This window comes from Sminthopsis crassicaudata, chromosome 2 (assembly GCF_048593235.1).
Source record: "Sminthopsis crassicaudata isolate SCR6 chromosome 2, ASM4859323v1, whole genome shotgun sequence".
Taxonomy (NCBI): Eukaryota; Metazoa; Chordata; class Mammalia; order Dasyuromorphia; family Dasyuridae; genus Sminthopsis; species Sminthopsis crassicaudata.
Window position 1 is genome coordinate 573,991,687 of NC_133618.1, and position 23,739 is coordinate 574,015,425.

Below are 23,739 nucleotides of genomic sequence, written 5' to 3' on the forward strand. Positions count from 1 at the left end.
TCCACTCAAAAGTGGCTATTTTTTGTCTTTGGTTTTCAAAAAAGGTCCATTTTATCAGAGGGGTGATGCCATGATACGAAAATTAAATAGATTTAAGAGAGGGAGGGTTGTGAGAAGTCACCAGCCTCACTTTCTCCTTCAGAGCCCTCTTAGGGTTTACAGGCTGGGACTATGCCTGTCATTATACTGGCTCTCATTGATTGGCCAACAATAGGTGCCAGGCCAAGCCCCATTTGGTCACTATTTGGGTCCTGAATGGTTCAGACTGAATGTAAATAACAATTCTTTCTGATACACACATGTACATAGATACATACATAGATATACACACACATAATAAATTTCTTACTTAGCCTTAATCACTGATTATGCATTGCCTTCATCAAACGGACCTGTTAAAGACCTTAGTTTAAAAAGTCCAGTCTCCTTCTGTCTCAGAGCCATCTCCAGTAATCCTGATTTATATCTTGACACTGGACCTAGACAGCTCTGGAGGAGAAAGAAAGGCTGGTGATTTTGCACAATCATCCATCACTTAAATCCAATTCACTTGCATATCGTGTCATCACCTCCCTGATATCATGGCCTTTTCAAGAATAAAGGATAAACAATAATAACAATAATCCTGTTTTTACCTCTCCTCTAGAAGCAATATTGTCACTGACTATAATTAAATGTTATGCTCCAATATTTTTAAAGGAGTCACTACAGTATATTTGAATATTTCTGTATCTTTTGCAAAGTCACAGCTTCATACTAAACCAAAAGTTTTTGAAAATGATGCTCAATTCATTTAGCATTTCTATAATGTATTCATCATATGTAATTCTATATGGTTATTTCTCCTAGTTATCAGTGATGATGGCCTACCAGTTATTCTATGACGAATTCTGAAGTTGCAGAATAGTACTAAGCTACAAAAAATGATGAATATGAAAAATTCAAGGAAAACAAGGGAAAGGGAAAATTTACATCAAGTAATTACAGAGTAAAGAAATCAGAGACAAATGAATATGAACATTATCCACAAAGGCTACAACAAAATAAAGTTAACATGTAGAACATAATTTGGTCAAATATCAAAGATCTATGTCAGTTTACTAATACGTTTAAAGAATATATCCCTCCTTTTTATTATAGCAATGTGGTAACAAGATTCAAGGGAATGTGTTTTGCATCAAGTTTGTTGCAAAGCATCTGATGTGTAAAAACTATGTTTTTAATCTTTTGCAAAGTGTTAGTTTTTTTAGAAGCAAAGAATTGGAAATAAAGTAGATGCCAAGGGAAACAAACATAGGACATGAATGCAAGAAGCCATTACTATGTCATAAGAAATGACAAATTTCATGAATGCAGACAAATTGGGAAGGTATATGAATGACTGCTAGGTCAAGTAACCAGAAACAGGAAAGCAATATTGGCAATGACTACAAAAATGCAAACGAAAAGGACAAGAGCAACAAATGAAACACAGCATACTCAAATTATAATAACCAAACTTAGCACATTTAAAAATAGAACTCCTTACATTAAAGAGACACTAGGGATGTGGAGCTATGCATATACTGTCAAACTATGATGTATTGATTAGTTTCATGAAACTACTTCCTTTTCTTCCTATTAAAAATATTCATTGTTACAAAGGTTGGCTCTCTGGATGAGATAGAAAGAGATCCATATTTGGATATAAAGGTAAAAAATATTAATAAAAAGCATAAGTACCTATTGGGTTTAAATAGAATTGCTAACACAATATAGACTTAATGTTTCCTTTTATCATTTGAGGGAAAAAAAAAGAGACTTACTTTTCATTCCTAAATATAGGTTCTATTTGGTCCATACTAAGAGATGGTTCTAGGAAATTAAGCCAGAAGGAAGCTAGTCACTTGCCAGACAAACAGTCTTAGTAGAATTAAGTAGATACATTCAGAAGTCAGCTATGAAATGACAAAAAAACCTAAGTCTAAGGAGATTTGCTTCATAACATAGTATGTGGTTAATGTCCTCCTCCATGAGGATTGGAGGAACAAAGAAGTTTACCTTTTATATTCCAAATGTTTGATTTCTTAAATTTGGGTTAAACATGGGCCAAAGTTAAGAGAGATGAAATGATGCTAGGAAAAAGCCATAAATACATAATGAAAGGCTAGTCATTGGTCCGAAAGTCTCAAAAGAACAAAAGAGAGATGTTCAAAAGAAAAAAAAAAAAAAAAAAAAACAACTATGAAATGACAGAAAACCAAATATGAGCAAGACTTAAGAAAGATGAAAGATAACTGGGTACATGCTCAGTGTCTGCCTGGAAGATAATCTCTGTTTCCAAAGTCTCTTTTGCAGCATCTCATTTGGGGGGGGGGGGGGAAGGTAATTACATTTTAGATAGCTTTCTCTTATTTAATGCAGTGTTGTTCATCATTAAACATATTTAGAAATAAAAAAATCTATTGATAATCTTAGGGAACATAAACTTCAACTTCCTTTTCAATGCAGGAAAATCCCTCCCCCCACAAATTTCCCTGACAAGTGATTGAATATTTCCAGTGATGAGGTGTTCATTACTTTTTGAGACAGTTCATCTATTTATGAACAACTTTAGTTGCCAGATTCCTTATAATGTTATGAAAGTTACTCTCATAACTTCCATTTACTGGTTCTAATTCCACTTTCAGGCATCAATAAATCTACTCTGTCTTCTACCTAACAGTTTTTGAACTATCTAAAGTTAGGGATAATGTAACAATTAAATCTTTTCTTCAAGATAAACATCTCTAATTCTTTTATCTAATCATCATGTAATAATCATTTAGGTCCACTATCCTGGTAATCCATGCATGATTATCAATGTTCTTAAAGAATGGCCCCCACAATTTAACATGATGTTTCAACTTCATTATTTTAATTTTGAAAACTTTTAAATAATAAAAGATGTTCTAAGCACTTTCATGTAATGTTCTGTTGTCTCCAGAGACTGATGAGCGCTCTCTGAGAGGAGATCTGCTGTCTCAACTCAATGCCCCAGGCAGAGTCTTCTTCTTGTAGAGAGCCATCCCAACTCTGGCCTAGATTCGACTCCCTCCTTGCTCAATGGAGTCTTCTTTTATCCTCACAGAGAATGGGCACGTGAGAATGCAAGGGCTTATGGGAACATTACTTCTACCAATGAACTTGCTCCTCTTAAACATGTAAGCTCCTCCACAGAAGTTCAAAGGGGTAAAACTCCCCTTAAAGGCTGGACCCAAAAGGTGTGGACTAGAGAACTGTTAAGTACGACTTAACACTTAGTAAGAACCTAATATCTCATTATCTCATTAGCATTTAGTAAGAACCTAATATCTCATTATCTCAGCACTTAGTAAGAACCTAACATCTCCCCCTTTCTTTTGATTTAGAACATAGGGTGGTCATGACCTTGAAACATAAATCCATCAATATGGGAGGCATTACACATAATTACATAGATTACATAAAGACAGAGTAACATAGTAGCATAATACATGCTATTAGTATGTAACAAATAACATGATCAAATAATCATAAATTGAGAATTTATAAATGTCCATAAGTCCATTGTCTATTAGTCTCATCTTGTGTTAGGAAACCCAATGATTCCTGCTGGTTTTAAAGTTCTTTAACAGTCTTCTTATTAGCCATGTCCTTTCAGTGTCAGATGTTTCTTAGATTTTCTCCTTTGTTTTGAGGTCTTTCTCTTTTTCTGTCTCTCTCCAATGGACAAGGCAAATACGACTCGTTGGCACCCATCTGATTCCTTCTCCATCTGAAGAAATACAAGCAAACCCTCTCCCCAAGGCAGTTAACCTATCTGGTCCCTTCCATTCACCACTTTCTGGGTCTCTCCACATCACCTGGCGATTATCTAAAGACAGTGGAGCTGCTCGCACTGGACACTGTCCTTCTGGTGGGTTATAAAACCTGTCTGCTGGAGCCAGTGCATCTTTGTCAAAAATCAGAAAATTAATGGTATAGAGAACTAAATTTAGAAGTTTCCTAGGGCTACCTGTGGCTCCCCCTTTTCTTTTGTTTTTGGAGGAGTGTCTCTGTTTCTTCTCTCTACTATTGCCTGACCTTGAGGATTAAAAGTTATTCCAGTGGTGTGTAAAATCTTATACTGCACACAAAAGTGTGCAAAATGTTTAGAACTATATGCAGGTCCATTATCTGTTTTTATTTCTTGTGGCACACCCAAAATTGCAAATGCTTAGATAAGGAATTCAGGGACTACTCGGGCTGTCTCTTTTGCTGTTGGCACTGCAAAAGTGAATCCTGAAAAGGTATCTACTACCACGTGGATAAAAGACAGACGACCAAAAGATTTATAATGGGTCACATCTATTTGCCAGATTTCATTGAGTCTCAAACCATGAGGATTCTTCCCTGGAGGGAGTGTAGGAGCGTGGAAAGGAAGGCAAGCTGTACAGCTTTTTACTATGCTCCTAGCTTCTTCTCTTGTTACTCCAAACTGCAAACGTAAAGCTCAAGCAACCTGATGATATTTATTTATTTATTTTTTTAAAATTTTTAAATTTTTTATTTTATTTTATAATTATAACATTTTTTGACAGTACATATGCATGGGTAATTTTTTACATTATTATCCCTTGCACTTACTTCTATTCAGATTTTTTCTCTTCCTCCCCCAAGCCCCTCCCCCAGACGGCAAGCAGTCTTATATATGTTAAATATATTAGAGTATAATTTAGATACAATATATGTGTGTAGAACCGAATTTTTTGTTGCACAGGAAGAATTGGATTCAGAAGGTAAAAATAACAATTTACATTCATTTCCCAGTGTTCCTTTTCTGGATGTAGCTGGTTCTGTCCATCATTAATCAATTGGAATTGGATTAGTTCTTCTCTATGTTGAAGAAATCCACTTCCATCAAAATACATCCTCGTACAGTGTCATTGTTGAAGTGTATAATGATCTTCTGGTTCTGCTCGTTTCACTCAGCATCAGTTGATGTAAGTCTCTCCAAGCCTCTCTGTATTTCTCCTGTTGGTCATTTCTTATAGAACAATAATATTCCATAACATTCATATACCATAGTTTACCCAACCATTCTCCAATTGATGGACATCCATTCATCTTCCAGCTTCTAGCCACTATGAAAAGGGCTGCCACAAACATTTTGGCACATACAGGACCCTTTCCCTTCTCTAGTAGTTCCTTGGGGTATAAGCCCAGTAGTAGTATGGCTGGGTCAAAGGGTATGCACATTTTGATAACTTTTTGGGCATAATTCCAGATTGCTCTCCAGAATGGTTGGATTCTTTCACAACTCCACCAACAATGCATCAGTGTCCCAGTTTTCCCACAGCCCCTCCAACATTCATCGTTATTTGTTCCTGTCATCTTAGCCAATCTGACAGGTGTGTAATGATACCTCAGAGTTGTCTTAATTTGCATTTCTCTGATCAATAGTGATTTGGAACACTCTTTCATATGAGTGGAAATAGTTTTAATTTCATCATCTGAAAATTGTCTATTCATATCCTTTGACCATTTATCAATTGGAGAATGGCTTGATTTCTTATAAATTAAAGTCAATTCTCTGTATATTTTGGAGATGAGGCCTTTATCAGAACCTTTAACTGTAAAAATTTTTTCCCAATTTGTTACTTCCCTTCTAATCTTGTTTGCATTAGTTTTGTTTGTGCAGAAACTTTTTAATTTGGTGTAATCAAAATGTTCTATTTTGTGATCAATAATGGTCTCTAGTTCTCCCTTGGACACAAACTCCTTCCTCCTCCACAAGTCTGAGAGGTAAACCATCCCATGTTCCTCCAATTTATTTATTATTTCGTTCTTTATGCCTAAATCTTGGACCCATTTTGATCTAATCTTAGTATGTGGTGTTAAATGTGGGTCCATGCCTAGTTTCTGCCATACTAATTTCCAGTTTTCCCAGCAGTTTTTGTCAAATAATAAATTCTTATCCCAAAATTTGGGATCTTTGGGTTTGTCAAAGATTAGATTGCTATTTTTATTCACTATCTTGTCCTGTGAACCTAACCTATGCCACTGATCAACTAGTCTATTTCTTAGCCAATACCAAATGGTTTTGGTGACTGTTGCTTTATAATATAGCTTTAAATCAGGTACACTTAGACCACCTTCCTCTGACTTTTTTTTCATTAGTTCCCTTGCAATTCTCGACCTTTTATTCTTCCATATGAATTTTGTTGTTATTTTTTCTAGGTCATTAAAATAGTTTCTTGGGAGTCTGATTGGTATAGCACTAAATAAATAGATTAGTTTGGGGAGTATTGTCATCTTTATTATATTCGCTCGGCCTATCCAAGAACATTGAATGTCTTTCCAATTATTTAAATCTGACTTTATTTTTGTGGCAAGTGTTTTGTAATTTTGCTCACATAATTCCTGACTCTCCTTTGGTAGATATATTCCCAAATATTTGATACTATCGACTGTTATTTTGAATGGAATTTCTCTTTGTATCTCTTGCTGTTGGATTGTGTTGGTAATGTATAAAAATCCTGAGGATTTATGTGGATTTATTTTGTATCCTGCGACTTTGCTAAAATTCTGAATTATTTCTAATAGCTTTTTAGCAGAGTCTTTGGGGTTCTCTAAGTATACCATCATGTCATCTGCGAAAAGTGACAATTTGATTTCTTCATTTCCTACTCTAATTCCTTGGATCTCTTTCTCGGCTCTTATTGCCAAGGCTAGAGTTTCTAGTACTATATTGAATAGTAATGGTGATAGTGGGCAACCTTGTTTCACTCCTGATCTTACAGGGAAAGGTTCTAGTTTATCACCATTACATATGATGTTTACTGAAGGTTTTAAATATATGCTCCTTATTATTTTAAGGAATAGTCCATTTATTCCTATACTCTCAAGCGTTTTTAGTAGGAATGGATGTTGGATTTTATCAAATGCCTTTTCTGCATCTATTGAGATGATCATATGGTTTTTATTAATTTGATTATTAATATGGTCAATTATACTAATAGTTTTCCTAATATTAAACCAGCCCTGCATTCCTGGTATAAATCCCACTTGGTCATAGTGTATTATCCTGGGGATGATTTTCTGAAGTCTATTTGCTAATATCTTATTTAAGATTTTAGCATCAATATTCATTAAGGAAATTGGTCTATAGTTTTCTTTCTCAGTTTTCAATCTACCTGGTTTAGGTATCAGTACCATGTCTGTGTCATAGAAGGAATTTGGTAGGACTCCTTCAATCCCTATTTTTTCAAATAGTTTACATAGCATTGGAGTTAGTTGTTCTTTAAATGTTTGGTAGAATTCACCTGTAAATCCATCTGGTCCTGGGGACTTTTTCTTAGGAAGTTGGTTAATAGCTTGGTCTATTTCTTTTTCTGAGATGGGACTATTTAGACTACTTACTTCTTCCTCTGTTAATCTGGGCAAGCTATATTTTTGAAGGTATTCTTCCATTTCATCTAAGTTATCGAATTTATCAGCATAAAGTTGAGCAAAGTAGCTCCTAACTATTGTTCTAATTTCCTCTTCATTAGTGGTGAGTTCACCCTTTTCATTTTCAAGACTATCAATTTGCTTTTTCTCTTTCCTTTTTTTAATCAGGTTTACTAAGGGTTTGTCTATTTTGTTGGTTTTTTCATAAAACCAACTCTTAGTTTTATTAATTAATTCAATAGTTTTTTTACTTTCAATTTTATTAATCTCACCTTTTATTTTTTGAATTTCAAGTTTTGTGTTTGTCTGGGGGTTTTTAATTTGTTCCTTTTCTAGCAATTTTAGTTGTAAACCCAATTCGTTGGCCCTCTCTTTCTCTATTTTATGCAGGTAGGCCTGTAGCGATATAAAACTTCCCCTAATTACTGCTTTGGCTGTATCCCACACATTTTGGTATGATGTCTCATTATTGTCATTTTCTTGGGTGAAGTTATTAATTATGTCTATGATTTGCTGTTTTACCCAATCATTCTTTAGTATAAGATTATTTAGTTTCCAATTATTTTTTGGTCTATTTTCCCCTGGCTTTTTATTAAATGTTATTTTGATTGCATTATGGTCTGAAAAGGATGCATTTACTATTTCTGCCTTACTGCATTTGATTTTGAGGTTTTTATGCCCTAGTATATGATCAATTTTTGTATAGGTTCCATGAACTGCTGAGAAGAAAGTATATTCCTTTCTGTCTCCATTTAGCTTTCGCCAAAGATCTATCATATCAAACTTTTCTAGTATTCTATTTACCTCTTTGACTTCTTTCTTATTTATTTTGTGGTTTGACTTATCTAATTCTGATAGTGCAAGGTTGAGATCTCCCGCTATTATAGTTTTGCTATCTATTTCCTCTTGCAGCTCTCTTAATTTCTCTTTTAAGAATTTAGATGCTGTACCACTTGGTGCATACATGTTTAATATTGATACTGCTTCACTATTGATGCTGCCCTTTAGCAGGATATAATGCCTTTCCTTATCTCTTTTAATTAGATCAATTTTTGTTTTTGCTTGATCTGAGATGAGGATGGCTACTCCTGCTTTTTTGGTTTTGCCTGAAGCATAATAGATTCTGCTCCACCCTTTTACTTTTAGTTTGAATGTCTCATCCTGTTTCAGGTGTGTTTCCTGTAAACAACATATAGTAGGATTCTGACTTTTAATCCAGTCTGCTAACTGCTTCCTCTTTATGAGGCAGTTCGCCCCATTCACATTTATGGTTAGAAGGACTAATTCTATATTGCTTGCCATTCTATTAACCCCTGCTTATGCTTTTCCCCTTTCCTTCCCTTTTACCCTCCTATCCAGTATTAAACTGGTAAACAACACTTGCTTTTCACAGCCCTCCCTTTTTAGGATCCCTCCCCCACCTTAAAGATCCTCCCCTTATTTTACCCCTTTTCCTCGAAATTACTGTATTCCCTTCCCCTTAGCTTACTCCTTCCCTTTCACTTTTCAATGAAGTGGAAGAAGTTTCACCATACATCGAATATGTCTATTGATACACGCTATGTTCATCTCCCTCCTTTCTTTCTCTCAGATATAATAGGTTACCTTTGCCTCTTCATGAGATGTATTACCACCACTTTATACTTTTTTATGATATAATCTCCTTTCTACCTCTAGTTTCTAAGACAAATTGTACATATGTTCTTTACATATTTTTTTGACAGAAGTATAGTTCTCAAGATTTCTTTTTACCTTTTTTAGAAGTCTCTTGAGTTCTGTATTTGAAGATCAAACCTCTTATGTAGGTCTGGTTTTTTCATCAAAAATAGATGGAATTCATTTATTTCGTTAAATGTCCATCTTCTTCCCTGGAAAACGATGCTCATTCTTGCTGGGTAAGTTATTCTTGGCTGCATACCAAGTTCCTTAGCCTTTCGGAATATCATGTTCCAGGCCCTGCGTTCTTTTAATGTGGATGCTGCTAGATCCTGTGTTATCCTTATTGTGGATCCTCCATATCTGAATTGTTTTTTTCTAGCAGCTTCCAATATCTTTTCCTTTGTCTGATGGTTCTTGAACTTGGCCACTATATTTCTTGGCGTTTTGATTTTAGGGTCCCTTTCAGTAGGTGATCGATGAATTTTCTCAATGTCTATTTTACCCTCTGTTTCCAAAACGTCTGGGCAGTTCTCTTTGATAATTTCCTCGAAAATGGTGTCCAAGCTCTTTTTTTCCTCCCATTTTTCAGGGAGTCCGATTATTCTCAAATTGTCTCTCCTGGATCTGTTTTCCAGGTCTGTTGTCTTTCTGGTAAGGTACTTGACAGTCTTTTCAATTGTTTCATTTCTCTGGTTTTGCTTGACTCCCTCTTGGTTTCTCCTTGAGTCATTCATTTCTACTTGTTCCAGTCTAATTTTCAATGATGTATTTTCTTCACTCACTTTTTTTATATCTCTTTGTAATTGTCCAATTGAGTTTTTATCTTCTATGGAATTTTTTTCCATTTTATCCATTTTATTTTTTAGAGAGCTGATTTCTTTTTCCAGCTCTCTAATCCAGTTTTCCTTGGAGTTGTTTACCTTTTCCAGCTCACTAATCCTGTTTTCCTTGGAGTTGTTTACCTTTTCCAGCTCACTAATCCTGTTTTCCTTGGAGTTGTTTACCTTTTCCAGCTCACTAATCTTGTCTCTCAATGATTTGATTTCTTTATCCACTCTGTCTTTGAATGCATGGGATGACTTCTCCAGGCTCTCTTGCCAAGCTTCCCTTTCCTTTTCCCATTTCTCTTTCAGCTCTCTTGTGAGAGCCTTTTTGATTTCCTCTAGGAGGTTCTTTTGTATTGAGGAGCAGCTCATATCCCTCCCAGGGGATACATCTGGGGACATTCTGTTCCTAGTCTCCTCAGCATTTGAAGTCTGCTCCCTCTCCACACAGAAGCTGTCAATGGTTAGAGCCCTTTTGAATTTTTTGTTCATTTTGTCAGAGTAGGAATCAAAGAAAACAAACTGACAAGAGAAACAATTGGTCTGTTTTGCGGGGGATAGGGCTGGATGTTATTAATGGGCTTCCTCTACAGACTGGGGGTAGGGCAGCAGAGAGCCACTAACAGAACAGCAATGACTGTACTGAGTCTGCGCTCTGAGGCTCTGAGAACGCACCGAGTCAGTCCAGGTGGGGGTTGGGGGTGGCCGGGCTCTGAGAGACGCTGGCTTTCTGGGGTTTTAATCTTCACCTCCGGTGTTTACACCCTCTCTGCTGCTCCTGGCTTGCTGCCAAGACGGAGCATCCACACTGGGGCAAAAGCCCTTTCGCAGAAACGGCAGAGATCACACCCCTCCCCCTCGGGTCTGAGCTGTGTGAGCTGCCTGTCTTGCTCTGGCTGTCTGCCCTCAGTCTGCGCCCAGTCTGATTGACCCTCCCCCGAACAAACACAGACCTTTTCTGGCGACTTTCAAGGATGTCTTCTCTTGGTGATAATTTGTGGATTTCTTTCTGGGTCAAGCATTAAGTCAGAGGCTTGTCATGAAGTAAGTTCTGAGAGAAAACGAGGAGCTCAAGCAGCTGTCTGCCTCCACGCCGCCATCTTGGCCGGAAGTCAACCTGATGATATTTAGAATGAGATTCTTGTGCTTCCTGAAATAAAGGAGTACTGGCTAACATAGTTAAAAGGCTATCTGCCTTTGAATTTCCATCAAAAACAGGACCTGGAAGTCCACTATGTGAGTGGATATGCAAGATATAAATCTTGCCTGGATGCTTTCTCACTTGCTCTTGAAGTTCCTTAAAGAGCTGATAAATATTAGAGGCTGCAAATTTTATTTAGGCTGTGGCTATTCTTTGTACTACACCTCCTGAATAGGCTGAATCAGTAATTATATTTACGTCTCCTGGGTAATAAGTAAGAGCTAGCATTTAGCAAATAATTCATTCTGTTGAATGGACTGAATAGGAGTCCTGACTACTCTCTTTATGGTTAAATCATGAGAGTATACAACACAAATATTTCCTTTGGAGGTGTCCGGAAAGATTGTTGGTCCTTTAAGAGGAACCTTAGAAACTTTTTCTTCAAAAATCCATTGCCAATTATGTAGTAGCCGGGTTATCTTTAATGGAGACCTGTGTGCAAAATTTGGAGCTGTGGCCAATAAAATTTGCCATTCTGGGATGGTCTCACAGCATACATTAATTTGTGCATTAATATAGAATGTGTATATTTTTTCAGGTCTTATCCCAGATAATTGTATTACTCTCTTAATAGCCTTTAATAAAATTCTAGCCACAAGTACTGGGTAAGGAATCAGGCTTTGTTCTGGTTGTTCTGGGAGGTTCACCCACTCAATCACACTGTCTCCTTGATGAAGGACTGCTGTGGGTGCCTCTTTTGTAACAAAAATTGGTATTTCCAAGGGTTTTTGAGTGACTCTTTCAACCACATTGGAAAAAGCCAGTTCAACTTCTCTCAAAGCCTCTTGTGCTTCTTTTGTAAGCTAGCATGGTGAATTTAAAGCACTGTCTCCCCTTAAAATGTTATATAGAGGTTGCAGTTGATTGGTAGTTAAGCCTAACACTGGATGCATCCATTGGATATCTCCTATTAATTTTTGGAAATCATTTAAGGTGTTCAACTTCTCTGTTCTTAAAGAAAGCTTTTGTACTGTGAGTGTCTTAGGATATACTTCATATCCTAAATATTGAAAAGGAGCATGTCTTTGATTTTTTTCTGTAGCTATATGCAGTTTGTAGTACTTTAATGTTTCCATGGTCTTTTGTAGACATGCTTCTAACATTTGTTCCTCAGGTGCACATCCCAAAATATCATCCATATAATGAAACAATATTACTTTTGGAAATGCTTTTCTTACTGAAGCAAGAGCAGCAGCAACATACATTTGGCACATAGTAGGGCTGTTTTTCATTCCCTGTGGCAAAACTATCCATTCATATCTTTTATAAGGCTCAGCCAAATTAACACTAGGCATGGAAAAAACAAATCTTTTCATATCCTCCTTATTTAGAGGGATAGAATAGAAACAATCCTTAATGTCTATAACCCAAAGAAGCCATTCTCTTGGCAACTGAGTAGGAGATGAAAGTCCAGGTTGAAGAGTTCCCATAGTTTCCATCTGTTCATTTACTCTTCTTAGATCAGTTAACATCCTCCATTTTCCAGATTTCTTTTACATACACAGAATTTTATTAGATGATATAACAAAAATAAAGTGAAATAGGATATTCTTCCACACTAGTGTATGTCATAGGACTTAAAAAAAAAAAAAACACAAAAACACAAAAAAAAACCCAAACCCACAAGGAGGCTTTTTAGAATAGTAGAACTAAGAATGCTCCCAAATAAGTATGGCGTTCGGGAAAGTAGGGAATTATGAATTACATATACTTTTATATAGTATCTCCAAGGAAGTTATTTAATTTTTTTCACCTCCTAACCTCTTTATGTCCTAATCCTTCTCACCTGGCTTAATAATTGCTTACTTGTTCACACATAGCTTCCCACAATCACATTCACCAATGTTCCTTCTCTCAAGAGTACTACAAAGAGATACATCTTTCCTCTTGTTCACTCGTGTTTAGATATAGGACTGGCAGTAAGTCAGGCATGTGCCAGAAGGTAAGATTTTTTTTCCCCCAAACCAAAGTGAAAATATTTTGCTGAAATTAAGCTATGGGAACAATTTTTCTGGCTATCAGTTTAGAAAATAAACATTTAATCACAGAACAAGAAAGTGGGCTTGTAATGCTATTGAATTTCTCTTTATTTTTATTTTTTTAAGATAAGTATTATGTTTGAATGTCCAAGACCATGATGACTAATATAAGATTTCAACAGATTGTTATATATTTAAAATCAAAAGAAAAAGTAATACCTCATTTTCACATAACCATTACTAATCTAATGAGCTATGGTTTCTAATGGTAATTCTCACAATATAAAGGAGGAAGAAAACTATTTGTAAACAGTTTGAATGAACAGAATCTTAAATGTATTGTAATAAGGAGAATGATGAACTTAAAAGTTCAAAGTTTGGGTTTCATTTTAATACATATGATAAATACAAAGAAGCATGGGAAAAAAAGATTTAAAGAAGTTTAAGACAACTGAAGTAGGGAGGGGCAATAAAGCAATGCATACAACAATCAAAAGTTACAAAGAAGGGAGGCCCACAAGTATACTACATTGCATTTTTTCTGGATATTGATCGCTTTTGCATATTTTTTTTCTTTTTTCCTTTCTAAAAAAAATAAATAAATAAATTATTTATTATGTAGTATAACTTTCCCTGGAAAAGTACTAGGTCCTAGGAGAAAGTCTGGAAAGAAATGGAAACAAAATAGATATCAAATGATTTTGGAAATTGCTAAACATTCAACTGTTGTGCATATATACAAGAAAATGTTACTGTAATGTAAGAAATAATGAATAAAGACTATCAGAGAGCATCAAAAAGATTTATACAGATAATAGTGAAGTAAGCAAAACCAGGAAATCAACATATAAATTACTTTAAAGATATAAACCGAATGAACAGCAACAACTACCAAACAAAACTGAATGCTATGAAATTAAAACAACCAAGCTTGGCTCAAAAAAAAAAAAAAAAAAAAAAAAAAAGATATCTCCTCGGTGAGCAATTCCACAGAGGTGATAGGCTACGGAATAGCGTATTATTATACTTTTTTTTTTTTTTAACTATACTGAATAGTTTTACTAAACTTGTCTTCTTTCACTTTGTTTATTCTTTATTAAGGAATGGCTCTGGGTCAGGGATAGGGAAAGGTGGAGAGAGTAATACAGTGGGAAATGTAGGTGATGTAAAATTAAAGCTATCAATAAACATTTATTTTAAGAAAGAAAATGATGAATAACTCTGAGAGGGTAAGGGTTACTGTTGGAATTTCTATCATAAACTTTTTGGGGCAATTATATCTTCTGTTTATAATAAGTTTGGCAGGCAGACTGTAGCAAGGGAAAAAAAAATCAAACCCCCAAGTAGTACAGTAGTAATTTTTATATTAACATTACTCCATTTGTTGCAGATGTGACTGTGGTTAGCTAGCATTTGCTGAGTTCCTTGGAGTTAGGGGAAAATACTTGTAATTTATGTCTCTGAAGGTGTGATGTCCTGCCCTGGAGACCTTCAGGAAAGGTGTTTAGTACTGCAAAGTGTTAAGAAAGAGAAAAAGAATTTCTCAGCAAAAGGCTGCCAAATTGAAAGGTGATATGAAATAAAAATACAATCGTTAATTCAAGAAAGATTAAGACATGTCACTTTAGGAATTTCTTTAAAATCTGAGTTTTAATGACTTGAAGTTTCTACCTCAGCTTCTTTTCATAAAAAGTTTTTAAGAATATTAAAGAAAATGAAAAAAATAATATAAAAAGACTTCTAACTTAAAAGTTATAAATTAAATACAGGATTTATTTATTTTTAATTTTTAGAATACAAGTCTTTTATGACAGAAATAGTCCACATTTATCTAATACTTAATAATTTCAAAAGCATTTTCATATAAATGAGACATTCCCTGTCTTCAACGAGACTACATTCCAAATGAAAAGACAAGTATATGAAAAAAGACTATGAAATGAATACAAGGATTGTTTTTTGAAAGGATAATATTAGTAGTTTGAAGGATCAGAAAAGAGCTATATGTAGGTAGCACTTATGGGGAGTATTGAAGGAAACAAGTTCCAAGAGGTAAGGAAGGAGACCATTTCAGGATTGGGAGACAGTGCAGTGCAAAGATGGAATTGCAAGAAAGCCAGGATAGCTAAATTACAGACAAATTGGGGGGGGGGGGGGTGCGGGGGAAGAAGGTAATTTGCAAAAAGCCTGGAAGAAAAAAAAAAGTATCACGGGAAAAACTTTAAATGAGTGGCTAAAGCTTGAATTTGATCCTGGAGGCAACAGTGAACCACTAGAGTTACTGAGCAGTGAGCTGATACACTCAAGACTGTATTTCAGTAAAATTACATTAGCACCTATATATAGAAGGATGGGGTGAGGGAGGCCAAATAAGGGGCTATTACAATACAGTCTGGATAAAAGATGATGAAGGACTAAACTAGAAAAATGACTATGTAAGTGGAGAGAAAATGACATAATTTAAGAGATAACTCTTCCCTTGAACACTCACAAAAATAAGATCTCTGGGAAAAAATATTAAGTGTCCTGTTGAAAATAATTTTATGTGTCTCCGTTTTGTGCTTTTGGATGTCTTATTTGTATTAAAAGTTGCAACAATCTATATGTAGACAGATAGACATAAAACCTGGGGCTCATTCCCTACAGATGGCCTTTAATGAAAATGTATTTCTTTTTAAGAAGATCACCCAAAATAGGATAGGGGATAGGGAAGCAACTTGAATGTGTACTAAGTCTATGACATTCTACAGGCTTGAGAAATTGAAATAATTCTATATTCCAACAAAAAAGTCAACTCAATTTTGCTTTCATTGTTGTTCTCCAATATTTTGGGAAAGTTGCACAGTGGATTATTTTCAGTTTTTCTCTAGTTTGGAAGAACTGAATATCTGGATAAGAAGGTCCATAAGTCAAGGATCCTTACAGGTAGATAGATAAGTAAATTAATTTCTGAATGAATTTTTCTCCCAATATCAGATCAGGCTGTGGAGTGTGAAATAGCAGTCTCTGGAGACATCTAGGGACCAAATGGACAATAGCAAGAATCTTAGATGTGGTCTATCAGTGGACCTAATTGGCTTAGGAAGAGAGAGGAAGTATTTTACATAATCAATATTAAAATTCAGAAAGCTAGTCACTGAAACCTCACACTATCATCAATTAAAAAATATCATAGCTACTACCTCATAATTTTTGTGTGCTTATCTGTCTGTGTATTTGTACTGATTGTGTTTTTAAGAATCTTTTTCTTTTTTAAGATGGTAAACTAAAATTTATTAGTTTAAAAGATATTTACATATATCAGATATAATCTAAAAAGAGGACTTTCATTTGTGCACGCAAAATATTTTTAAGAAGCTGTGTCATTGGTGCACATTATACTATCTTTGACAGTAATCCCTCATTTTATTAGGTTATTTTTAAAAATTTGGGTACATGAGATTTACCTTGTTGGTAAATCTCTCTATGTCTATAATGATCTGATTTTTTTGTTGTTGTTCTCTAAGTTTCCAACAAAAAAAACAAATTTTCCTGAAAACTAAAAAAGGAGTAGCAAAGAAAGTCTTAGGATTTAAGTTCTTTACTCTATCTTATTTCTTCTAAGCCTTATGTATTTCATTATTTCTCACTCCAGTGCTTTGCCACTACAATTCTACAATTCATTTTACAGATGAGGAAATTAAGGCAAACAAGATTAAGTGATTTGTCCAGGGTCACATAGTAAGTGTGCTAAATTCTGCTAAGGCTGGATTTGAACTCAGGCCTTCTCAAATCTAGACCTGGATTTCTATCCATTGTATCCTGTAGCTGCCCTTAAATTTTTTACTCATTCACAAATAGAATGGGATATTCTAACCACAGCAAATAGGATCAATTTTTTTGAAATGAGACAAATTCCAGAAACTAACAACAGTTAGGAAATCAATACATAAACAGTACAATAAAGTAAAAGAACAATAAAAGAACAATAAAATGACCAAAATGAAGAAGAAACACTTCCTTCACTTACATAGGAATCTATTTTTCTTTCTTCAAGCTCAGGAAGGAAGGAAGAATGTATCTTGAAATGATAAGAGTCAATATTTTCTATACATTGATTTACATAAATGGTTTTGATTTTAAGCTTGCAATTATACTTTTTACCATTATATTAGTGAGGCAAAATCTTCAATGTATATTCTCAAATGATAATCTTAAACTAACCAATCAAGGAGGAAATGGAAATTATGGTAACCATAATTTCAGTGAGCATATTGTTAAAAGTCAAAGCAACAAACCAAGATGCATATAACGATGATTGTTAATAAATATAAAATGTACAGCATCTGAGGCATTCGGATTAAATGCCATATTAAATATAAATAAGAGCAGGGTTTCAATCTAGGCATTCCTACCCTCAAAGCTGACCTTCTATCATCATTAATATAGAATAACTATTATTGTATAATAGAATATTATATGGTATAGTATCATGTAGTTGTGATATGATATGATATATATGATGCTCTATTATACATACATATTACAGGTTATACATAAAATATTGGATATCACATATAATATTACAGGGCTCTAAAGTATTACAAAATAATAATAGTACTTCATATTATAGAGTAATTATAACTTTACAGTAATTATTATAGAAGGCCAGTCAGAATCAGGAAGGTAATGATAATAATGACAATGATTATAGCTAACATTTATATAGCATTCTGGCTGCAATTATCATCTCATTTTATCTTTATAACAACTTAGAAGATAGGTGCTGTCATTGACTTCATTTTACAGATGAAAAACCTGAGGCAGAAAAACATAAAAGTGGCTTTTCTAGAGTCATATGGCTAATAAGGATCCAAGGCCAGATTTTAATTCAGTTCTCCATGAAAATTGTTCAAGCAGTGACTTCCAAAGTGACCTACTAATTATAGAGCTCATAGTTCAGGTATAGGTTGGATTAGCTCCCCAAAAGTTCTCTCTCTCTCTTTTTTTTTTAAATAGCCAAGAAAGAAAAAAAAAATGTTTCCCTGAGCTGTGTAAACCTATATAAATCTACTGTTGCACATTTTCACCACTGGAGGGCAATCAAGCACTAGAAAGAAGATATTTTACATTTACAACTATGTTTTTGGAATCTGAAGAAATAGACTAATAAGACTGAGGTAGGGAGGCATGAAATTTAAGGATTTTTCAAGCAGCATTAGGTGACCGGCTCTGTGAAAACTACAGTAGTGTCCAAACTACTCGAATAAAATGAACACTACATGTTTGTACTTGTGGGGCAGATAAAGATCAGAGATTATGAATTTGAAAATTTCAAGAACTACATAAAGCTTCTTCAGTTCTGGATAGAAAGAACTAAGAATGATTAATGACATTCAGTAATTCAAAACTAATTCAAATTAAAAACTAATTACCACTAAATGTAAGGAAATCTTCAGGTCTAATTTCTGTTGAAAGGCTAAAAGCTGATGCAGAATGACCTTGCTATCTTCTCCATAAACATACTCCACAACAGAACTTAAACTTCTATAAGTTCAACAATGTTTTAAATTCTCCATGTATATTTAATATTTAAAGGGTTTCTAAAATTATTCATGTAAAATAAAGAATCCTAGGACTGTAGACCTAGGTCTGTAAGTAACCTGAAGTCATTAGGCTAACCACCCTCCCCAATTTCAGAGGTAAGAAAATTAAGGCACAGAGGAACCAAATAAGGTACCCAAGGTCACACCTAAGAATCAGGACTGGGATATGACCCCAAGATTTCAGATCCAGTCAGTGATCTTTCTTCCCTTCCTTTATCTCATCACAGCTTCCAGCTCCCCTTCCTTTTTGGAGATGAAAAAAAAAAAAAAAATGGTACCAATATCAACTCATTTAAATAAATCCAATTTGATTTTCAATATGCTCGATTTTGTTAAAGTAGAACACAGCTATATGAGCCAGCTCAAATCTATCTGAAGTACGTTCTTTTCCTACACACACACACACACACACACACACACACACACACACACACGCATGCGATTTTCCCAAGGTTTCACTCTTGCATGATTTGAGATTGCCAATGATTTCTACCAAGCTTTAAGAATACCCACCCATTTTGCAAATGTGTAACAGATTTATTTGCCTGCACAAGTATCACTAGCTTCTATAGCAGCCGGCTGACCTAAGGTACTCAATAAGTTCATTTTAAAAGGGGGAGGAAAGAACAAAAAGGAACATATAAAAAAATAAACACAAAAATTACTTGCTTTATACAAAAAAAGCTTTAAGTAGGCCAACTTCAACAGAGATAACCTTGTCCCTTAAAGCAAGTTAAATACCCAGGGTTGGGTGAGTTTGCAAGATAGCTTGACTTTAAGAAAGTTTAGCTCCTACTGAATATACCCTACTATATTTCAGAGAACCAAGAAGAAGAAAGAATTACAAATACCTGCAATACAATGATAATGTGTCTAGGAGAAATGGTTTGAGTAGGAGGCCTTTGGTAAAAATCCAGTCTGGAACCTGGAAATACAAATTACATCACTACTGTAATATGTGCATTCTTTTTACAATGCATACAAATAACATGATAATCAAAGTAGCAAGCATCCAAATGCAAAATCAGAAATATGTTCTTTTAATAAACATATTCAATTATCAATCAGCTACGCTAATGATGAAAAGAGGATTATAGGTAACAAAAAGCAAAGCATAATCCAAAAATAATCTTTTTGGCCTTGGAGAACAGTATAAGGGTGCATGTGTAGACATGCGCGCGCATGACACACACACACACACACACTCTCCCTACATGGTCAGTGTTGTATGTATTAAAAGATGCCTCCTATCAGATGTCTTTCCATTACCATCATCTCACACTCAGCATATCTAAAGTGATACCTTATACCACAAAATCAGCCAACTCCCTCATTCTAGTAATAGTATCTTTTATATCTATCAATTATACCTTTCTTCTGGTTATCTGGCCTTTTAAACTTTTTTGACTTTCTCGTTTCTCCTATCCCACAAATTCAATCAATCCTGTTAATTCTTCTTCCATAAGTTTCTGCCATCCATTCATTTCTTTCCATTCTACCATAGCCACATTAGAACTGGGGACTGAGGACTAAACTTGTAATTTCACTAGTACAGGAAACTTCTGTAAAAAGAAACTCCCTTTACTGCAGGGTCAGTAGCTTCTCTACAACTTTGCCTAGGATTACACAGCCACTATTATGTCAGAGGCAGGAGTTGAAATCAGGTCTTCTAGCTCAAAGGTCAGAGGCCTGTCCATTGTAGCATACTACCCCTCATTTCTTTATCCTAATTAAGGAGAAATATTATGTCCTAACTGGTCCCCTGCTTTCAATCCCATTCCCTTCCAAACCATCCCTATACTGCTGCCTGACCCATTTCTCTAAAATGCTGCCCCAATAATATTATTGCCAGGTTCATTAACTTCCCAAAATAACCTCTCTCCACAGAATAAAGTCCAAACTCCTTAATTTGATTGCCATAAGCCAACATGATCTGAATCCACTTTTAGTTTATTAATCTTATATTTCACTATTCCCCTTAAAAATTATTTTTACCTTCCCACAAACACAATTCATTTCTCTCTTGCATTTATTCATATTTTCTCAAACCTGAAATATTCCCCCTCCTCCTTTCTGCATATTTAAATTCTACCCATCCTTTAAAGTTCAATAAGTTCCCCCTTTATAAGATCTTCCCAAATCACTTTTTTTTCTTTTTTTTTTTTTTTGGAGGCTGGGGTTAAGTGACTTGCCCAGGGTCACACAGCTAGGAAGTGTTAAGTGTCTGAGACCAGATTTGAACTCGGGTCCTCCTGAATTCAAGGCTGGTACTCTATCCACTGCGCCACCTAGCTGCCCCGTTTCCCAAATCACTCTTGCATGGAATACTTCTTTGCATAACTAGATTTCTTTCTGTCTATACATTTCATTTTGTCTCTAACCATAATGTCTTATTAACTCTTTCAAGTATATTTTTTCCTCAATTTGTGGACAAAATGATTGAGGGAAGGGACTATATCCTAAGTATTTTTTTCAGTATTACATAACTTGTTCCAAAATGAATGAAACAACACTTATTGTGTTCATTATGTGTAAAGGACTGTGCTAAGAGCTAGGGATTCAAAATCAAAGGTGTGTATATGTATATATATATATATGAATAGAGAGAGAGAGACAGAGACAGAGAGAGAGAGACAGAGACAGAGACAGAGACAGAGACAGAGAGACAGAGACAGAGACAGAGACAGAGACAGAGACAGAGAGAGAGAGAGAGAGAGAGAGAGAGAGAGAGAGAGAGAGAGAGAGAAAGAGAGAGAGAGAGAGACAGACAGAGAGACAGAGAGAAAGAGAGAGAGAGAGAGAGAGAGAGAGAGAGAGTGTGTGTGTATGTGTGTGTGTGTGTGTGTGTGTGTGTGTGTGTGTGTGTGTGTGTGTGTGTAGTGGTGTTCAGAGAGGGATGTTTTGGATTGGAAAGTTCAAAGTGATAAATGGAATCACAAAGGACACTGATATACCCTTTCTAGCCACAATGATAGTATTCATTTGTTTTCGATTCCAGAGCTAAAAGGGAAGACAAAGGGAACTAACTGCACACTTTGGCCAGTTGATTATGAGAATGCCATGATACTGTGGCCAATCCAAGCAGATCACAAGAACTGAAGGTGAGGGTAGAGTTGTTGTAAATGTATTCTGCCAGAGCTGGTGGGGGATGGAGGGAAAGCTGAAAGTTTGTTAGGGTTGGGAATTCCTCTTCTCTGCACTTAATTTACTGGGTTACCCCCTTCTTCCCTAAAGTTTTTGTTGTCTTAGATTCGAGAAAAGGAAGCCCAGCTGGATTGGCTACCTTTACTAGTTTGTTCAGGTTTGAAAGGTGATAAAGACTGGAGAAAATATCTGATCTTCCATCTTGTTACTCACATGATCCAAAGTCCATATTAAATCTATGATTAATCAGAGTAATGCTAGAGAGTAGAATGAGATCATACTTTGCTACAGAATACTAAAAATGAAAGAAATTCTGACTCTCATGAGGCTACTTTTCAGTCTATTAGCTTCATGTTGACCTTTATAGGCTCCACTAAATTCTCCCCTGACTACTAATCTCTAATGACTTTTTGAGAGTTAGGAAAGGGGGAACCCCTTTTAGTTCGGTGAAAGGATAGCCTACTGACTGCGCAGAGTCCCCTGTAAAGGAATTTACAGGCCCGAAAACCTAGCTTGATTAAAAAAGGTTTATTGTAGGGTTTGGAAGTAAGATTAAAAGGTAGGAAAACACTAGTGAGCAGAAATCCTTGACATGGCAGGAATAAGGATGCCATGTTTGGGACCTCTGCAAAGAGTGGACTCCGGTCTGGCTCTTTTTATAATGGGAGGGCTTTGGACAATCCGATGGGGCCCATAGGTGGAGTCCCAGGCTGGCCTCTAGCCTGAGCTTCAGTCAGGGTTAGAATTTGAATAGAATTCCAAGGTGTCTTTCACCTTTAACTGACCAAATGCTGCTCTTTTTTGGCCCTGGAATCAATAAAATGTATTAATCATTTGTTTAAAAAAAAGAAAAAAAGAAAAGAATTTGAATAGAATTCAATGAGTCCTTAGATAAGGAAGAAGCTGTTTGTGGGGGTTGGGAAAACCTGAGCAGATAGTGGGGGCTGGGAAAGGCTGGATATCATTGGAATTCAAAAAGGATGCTTTTTGACCAGGATTTGTGAATCAAAAGATCCTAGCTTCTTCAGCCATGGGGGTGGGGGGTGGGGTGGGGGGTTGAAAATCAGAAAGGAATCTTAAAGGGACCTTAACCCCCATCAACTTTAGGCTTTAATGAACACTTGACTACCTCATCAGCACCTCTTTGTGAACCTTTTTGTTAAAATGATTTTGTATCATTCCTTAAAGATTCAAGAATTTAAAATTCTAAAGAATTGTGTTTTTAAAAAAGCCCCCCCCAAAAAAAAAAAAGCAGGGGAAGTATCACATTTTGGATTGCTACAGGAATATCTTCATTATAAAAATAGAAGAAATTCTTTATTTAAGTTGGTATTCACAGACCAGAGATTTCAAGAATGAGAAAAAAAAAATGTATTCAATATAACTGGCTCCTTGGTAATTCTATGCATTTTTATTTTATACATTTAAAAAGCTTTATTCCGGAAAGATTTCTACACTTTATCAATTTGCCAAAGCAATTCGTGACACAAAAATGTTAAAAATCCCTAAAAGAGAAGATTCTCCCTTCTTTAAGTCTGCCTACAGTACTTTATTCCCATTACACCTATTTATTATATTTATCTGTCTACATTTTACATCTTCCCTCTTTATTCCCAATGAAAATATAAATTCAGGTAAGAACTGTTGGGATTAAAATTACATCATATCTGGAAATCTGTATATAAGCATGGCCTTAACAAATGGTAGTTAAGGTTAAAGGGTGGGCACCAGTTCCAAGAGACACACAATCCTAGAGATTGTCTGAGAAGTCATTCTGGATAAAAACCATGATTTCCTTTTGAAATATTAATGTGGATGATGAGAAGTATTAAAAAAAAAAAAAATCAACCTGAGAACAAGGTTCCTCAACTCCACATGAAGGGGGAAGGGAACGGTTTTCCTTTAAGATTATCACT

General features: G+C 35.3%; 1 protein-coding gene across 4 annotated transcripts in view; it reads right to left on the bottom strand.

Moving 5' to 3' along the window:
• SH3GL3 (SH3 domain containing GRB2 like 3, endophilin A3) overlaps positions 1 to 23,739 on the bottom strand; it is a 134,434-nt gene that overhangs the window by 52,309 nt on the left and 58,386 nt on the right. For 2 of the 4 annotated variants that reach the window (XM_074295272.1, XM_074295273.1), the window contains exon 2: positions 19,531 to 19,604. The exons of the other annotated variants lie outside the window; for them this stretch is intronic. The gene's annotated coding sequence lies outside the window, so the exon portion shown is untranslated. The remainder of the gene's footprint in view (positions 1 to 19,530; positions 19,605 to 23,739) is intronic. 4 annotated transcript variants of the gene reach the window in all.